Source organism: Procambarus clarkii, chromosome 57 (genome assembly GCF_040958095.1).
Source record: "Procambarus clarkii isolate CNS0578487 chromosome 57, FALCON_Pclarkii_2.0, whole genome shotgun sequence".
Taxonomy (NCBI): domain Eukaryota; kingdom Metazoa; phylum Arthropoda; class Malacostraca; order Decapoda; family Cambaridae; genus Procambarus; species Procambarus clarkii.
Window position 1 is genome coordinate 7742477 of NC_091206.1, and position 6403 is coordinate 7748879.

Here is a 6403-nt window from a genome sequence, read left to right on the forward strand (position 1 = left end):
GTAGCACCACCACCAGGGGCACCACCACCACGAGTAGCACCACCACCAGTAGCACCACCACCAGTAGCACCACCACCAGTAGCACCACCACCAGTAGCACCACCACCAGGAGCACCACCACCAGTAGCGCCACCACCAGTAGCACCACCACCAGTAGCACCACCACAAGTAGCACCACCACCAGTAGCACCACCACCAGTAGCACCACCACCAGTAGCACCACCACCAGGAGCACCACCACCAGTAGCGCCACCACCAGTAGCACCACCACCAGTAGCACCACCACCAGTAGCACCACCACCTGGGGCACAACCACCACCCTAACATGTATACAATGCAAGGTGACGGAGAAGAGTGTAAGAAAAAAGCTAGTAGGTAGCAAAATCTGGAGAAAAGGGACTTTACAGCACACTAGGAACGGGTACCGGGTTGCTAAAACTTATCTCACAGGTAGGGAAGCTAAGGTCAGACTACTTAACACAGCTGGTACACGAACAAGGAGACACCAGAGGAAACTTAGTATGGAAATGAGTCAAAGAGTCATTAGATATATTTTTTCAATGTCAGAGTAGTGACCAAATGGAATGCATTAAGAAGTGAGGTGGTGGAGGTAGATTCTATACACAAATTCAAATATAGATCAAACAGAGCTCAATAGACTCAGGAACTTATGCATCGGTTGATTTGTACTTGAGAGGTGGAACCAAAGAGCCGAAGCTCATCCCTCGCAAACGCAATTTAGTGAGTAAAAACACCAACTCCAGCACCACGAGCTGAGACAATGGTAGACTTTCGCATAAGTAATGCTGCCCTCCCCCCCCCCCCAAAAAAAAAAAAAAACTAAACCATTATTTAATACATTGATAACTTATCATCAAGGGGCAAGTACTCAGAGCGCAAATGAGCTGTGTTCTATGAGGCAGAGTCTTCCTGATCCACACACCCGACAGAGACTCTGACCTCGGCATTAAGACTAAAGATACAACAGTATGAATAACAGAAATCCGAAGTACGTTATCGAAATGCACGGCGATAATTGATCTGGGACGGAAAATGCATAAAAGTTGTGTAGGTGCAGTGCGGGGCGGTCCATCATAATTATCCAGCCCAGGGACACAGGACCAGGCAGGCAGAGGGAGTAAAATAACAAGACCAAACTGGACCAAATCAGACACAGCCAGAGAGAAGAGGTAGGAGAGGCAGGCCACAGTGGGAAGATGTAGAAGAGGCAGGCCACAGTGGGAAGAGGTAGGAGAGGCAGGCCACAGTGGGAAGATGTAGAAGAGGCAGGCCACAGTGGGAAGAGGTAGGAGAGGCAGGCCACAGTGGGAAGAGGAGAAACAACCTGCCTCAGACTTTGTCTAGTATAAAACGTCCAACTTAGTACAGACTAGGATCTGACCGGACCCATTTGGACTTATCGGTGGAACGACAGCCATGTTTCATGCTGGATTGAGGTTCGATTCCCAATGGTCCAAGTAGTAGGGCATCGTTTCTTCACTCCGTGAAGAAGTGAACATTTATATTTGAGGACAAGGACCCCAGATCCGTGTCCTCATATCCCCTGCTTATACCATATAGTCATACTGACCTATTACAGCGTTCTCCTCATAATTTCCTTCCTTCGTATCAGACCGACGTGAGAATGAGACGAGGGTGCCTCACATGCAGGGGAGTTAAAGGGAAAAATTGATACAAATCATCAGGAGGCCACATGAGGAACTCATTACATAGGTCAGTACATGGGCAGACCGGATGTTGATTACACAAATTGATAATCTGCAATGAGGACGTAACACGCAATGCATCGTATTTTTAACGGAGAGATGGAATCATTGTACTCAAGGGCCAGCCATGTTGTAGGGGAATCATTGTACTCCAGGGCCGGCCATGTTGTAGGGGAATCATTGTACTCCAGGGCCGGCCATGTTGTAGGGGAATCATTGTACTCAAGGGCCAGCAATGTTGTAGGGAAATGATTGTACTCAAATCGGCCATGTTGTAGGGGAATGATTGTACTCAAGGGCCAGCCATGTTGTAGGGGAATGATTGTACTCAAGGGCCAGCCATGTTGTAGGGGAATCATTGCACTCAAGGGCCAGCCATGTTGTAGGGGAATGATTGTACTCAAGGGCCAGCCATGTTGTAGGGGAATCATTGCACTCAAGGGCCAGCCATGTTGTAGGGGAATGATTGTACTCAAGGGCCAGCCATGTTGTAGGGGAATGATTGTACTCAAGGGCCAGCCATGTTGTAGGGGAATCATTGTACTCAAGGGCCAGCCATGTTGTAGTTGTGGAGTCATTGTGTGGGAAAATTACATATTTAAAACATAAACCTTTTTCTTGATGAGAAAAAGTTCTGAGCTCTACGCTGGGACAAGTTGTCAATCAGCTCTGCTCTAGGACAGGTAATTCAAGTTCAAGTATGTTTATTGAGACAAGAAAAAATATATCTCAAAGGGATAGAGTAGCTTAAGCGATTTCTGCCCCCTAAGGACAGGTAATAACTTATCTCTGATCTGGAACAGTAAACTACTCTGCTCTGTACTGGGACAGGTAGTTACTCAGCTCTGCGCTGGAATAGAGAGTTATTCGGTTCAATGCTGGGATAGGTAATTTCTGTGCCCAACAAGGACATAGTTTATAACCTCGTCTTCAAGTATAAGAATCACGGCACAATTGAGGGTTAATGTCCTGCACTCTTGTGGTCTTGGGGTCTTGGGGTCTTGGGGTCTGGGGTCTTGAGAGTCTTGGGGATCAATACGACTCCAAACTTCAAATCAACTCTTCGTCGCCCTCAGAGGACCAAGCCACCTTACACGGAAACGAATAAAGCCACCTCACTTGAAATTATCACCGATCCATTCCATGACCTATGCCCTCTTAGCCTTGCCCTTACCTTTCCTTCCCATCTCTTCCCATTTTACCGTTTCCTCCTGCCTGCCTCCCAAGGGAACAGCCCCCACTCCTTATCCGGGGCAAGGAAAGGGGAAGGGGAGGAGCATACTAGCCGATCACTTACCGAAAAACCAACAGAGGGAAGGGATGAGTAGGGCGCACCTGTGATGCGAAGTGAGGTCAGGTCAAGGGGTCATGTGGCGGCCGAGGTCAAGCACAAGGTATTTACAGGGAGCTTAGAGACACGTGTGAAGCCCCAGCGAGTCTGAGAGAGAGAGAGAGAGAGAGAGAGAGAGAGAGAGAGAGAGAGAGAGAGAGAGAGAGAGAGAGAGAGAGAGAGAGAGAGAGAGAGAGAGAGAGAGAATCTTACACTGTACAATTAATTCCTAAAGGCTTCGAAATGCATTTTGAAATCAATTTAGTTTTTCATATCTTCCCTTTTGATGTAGGTCAGATGTGAGTGATACGGTTACCTCACACAAAATGGTTTACTGGTGGAATCATGTGTGTCTAGTTGGAGAGATGTTAGACATATTTAACTGATTTTAGCTGGATATAAGTAGGAGCTGCCTAGTACGGGCCAATAGCCCTTCTTTGCTTTTTTTAAATTCTTTTGTTGTTATGTTATTAAAGTTTGTACTCTTCTAAAAATAATTGTTTTCGTAAATATTTGTTATCATATTTCCTTAAATTTTTCTTAAATTTTTATCGCCCTTGCTATCATTAATATATATATTATTTATTTTCTTAAATTTAGAACTCTGGATGCTAAGCTTATGGATATTCTTGTACAATTTAGTCTTACTGACAGTGCTATGACAGACTTAAAGAACATTAAATAATTAAAATAGTATAAGATAACAAAATACCATCAGCAATTTACACAATTAAAACAATTGTCTTATACAATTGTACTTTGCTGCTGATCTGGAGTAAAACATGACCCAGATCAGTAGCAACATAGCAGTAAGAAAAAATTTATTCTGGCCAACTAGACATTGGCCCATCCAGGGAGGCCACCACCACACCCTTGACTCATCCAGGGAGGCCACCACCACACCCTTGACTCATCCAGGGAGGCCACCACCACACCCTTGACTCATCCAGGGAGGCCACCACCACACCCTTGACTCATCCAGGGAGGCCACCACCACACCCTTGACTCATCCAGGGAGGCCACCACCACACCCTTGACTCATCCAGGGAGGCCACCACCACACCCTTGACTCATCCAGGGAGGCCACCACCACACCCTTGACTCATCCAGGGAGGCCACCACCACACCCTTGACTCATCCAGGGAGGCCACCACCACACCCTTGACTCATCCAGGGAGGCCACCACCACACCCTTGACTCATCCAGGGAGGCCACCACCACACCCTTGACTCATCCAGGGAGGCCACCACCACACCCTTGACTCATCCAGGGAGGCCACCACCACACCCTTGACTCATCCAGGGAGGCCACCACCACACCCTTGACTCATCCAGGGAGGCCACCACCACACCCTTGACTCATCCAGGGAGGCCACCACCACACCCTTGACTCATCCAGGGAGGCCACCACCACACCCTTGACTCATCCAGGGAGGCCACCACCACACCCTTGACTCATCCAGGGAGGCCACCACCACACCCTTGACTCATCCAGGGAGGCCACCACCACACCCTTGACTCATCCAGGGAGGCCACCACCACACCCTTGACTCATCCAGGGAGGCCACCACCACACCCTTGACTCATCCAGGGAGGCCACCACCACACCCTTGACTCATCCAGGGAGGACACCTCACCCTGAACCCTCCAGGAAGGACACCTCACCCTGAACTATCCAGTAAGGTCACCACATCTTGAAAAATTCCATCCTGTGAGGTTACTTTACCCTGAACCAACCACCTACGATGCATGAATGGTGACATTCGAGTTACCAACACCTTAAATCACCTTGGACCAGGCAGCCAGCCCATTAAAACAAAGGGCCGTCGGGTCCACAACGCATGAGTCAAATACTGGCATTAAGATCTTCCTACTTCAGCATTTTTCTTATATCCTTCTTGTCCATGCCCGAAACTATGACTTGAAACTTGACCGTGTTCAAAAGTTAAGACTCGAAACTTAATCATGTTCGAAGCTATGACTAAAACATTAGCCAATACTAGAAGCCATATGGCAAGAAACGTGCCTCGTCCACTTGCAGCCTGTAAATTGTAAACAATTTTTAGGAATTATAAACAATTCCTAAATCAACGTAACCAAAACACCGTAACTAACCTCACAGCTACCTACGTACAATATTATCAATTCACATTGAAAAAAAAACTTTATTATTATATAGCGTAAAAGATTTATTCTGCCAGTTGGTTGTCTGCTGTATAAGTCAAATACTGACCTATCAAAATGTACATATATGTCAGCATTTGACTTATGGCTTGGGATTGAGCACTCGACTCTCTGTCACCTGTAACCAATTAAGGAAAAACAAACAGAGGGCGGAGAAAGGAGTAAGAGAGGGGGGGGCGCACCTGGGATGATTTGGGTCACAGGGGAGTGGCCAGGTAGGTCAGTACCTGGAGAGAAGGACGGGCGGGTCGTTGGTCAGTACACCTGAGGGAGAGGGAGAGGGAGAGGAGGAACTAGTAAATCAGTACCCGAGGGAGGTGGATACGTCAATCTTTTTCTATCACCCCTACGCGCTTGTCCAGTCAATGCTTCCCATGTCGTCTGTCTGTCTGTCTGTCTGTCTCTGTCCTGTCTGTCTGTCTGTCTGTCTCCACACCTTTCATAAATAGTAAATTTGGCTTTAATAGTCGCTCTTAATATAAGCAAGACGTAAAATCCCATATTAATTTAATAATCTTTCTCCATATTCTTTAAAAATATTTCACGTGGGTTCTATACTACAGTGACCAGAACTGTACTATGGTGACCAGAACTGTTCAAGTTTATTGAGATATTATTATACACCCCCAATGGGATAGAGTAGCTTAGGCAATATCTATCCTCCTGTTAGGTTAGGTTAGGTTAGGTTAGATTAGGTTGCGTTGTCAGGTAATTTCAGGTCAACTCAGGTCAGGTCAGGTCAGTTTTAGCAGTCTTGTGTTCTTTCCGAGTGAATATTCCTGAAGATATCACGTAGGTTCAAGAGAGAACTTGATAAGCACCTCCAAAGGATACCTGATCAACCAGGCTGTGACTCTAACGTTAGGCTGCGGGCAGCCGCGTCCAACAGACTGGTTGACCAGTCCAGCAACGAGGAGGCCTGGTCGAGGACCCAGCTGCGGGGACGCTAAGCCCCGAAATCATCTCAAGGTACCAAGGTGCTAGGAGCTTGCTCCACCTATGCCGCGGATCGGCCCGATATTGCAGTACTAAAGTAGGTGAAAGGTACATGGAATAAAATTTGAAGAGTAATTTCACTGGCATTCACATACCCCGTTCACGTGACAGAATCGACTTGATAATGGTCCAGGACGGATCGAAAGGTCGTCGTCTCATCTTCTGGT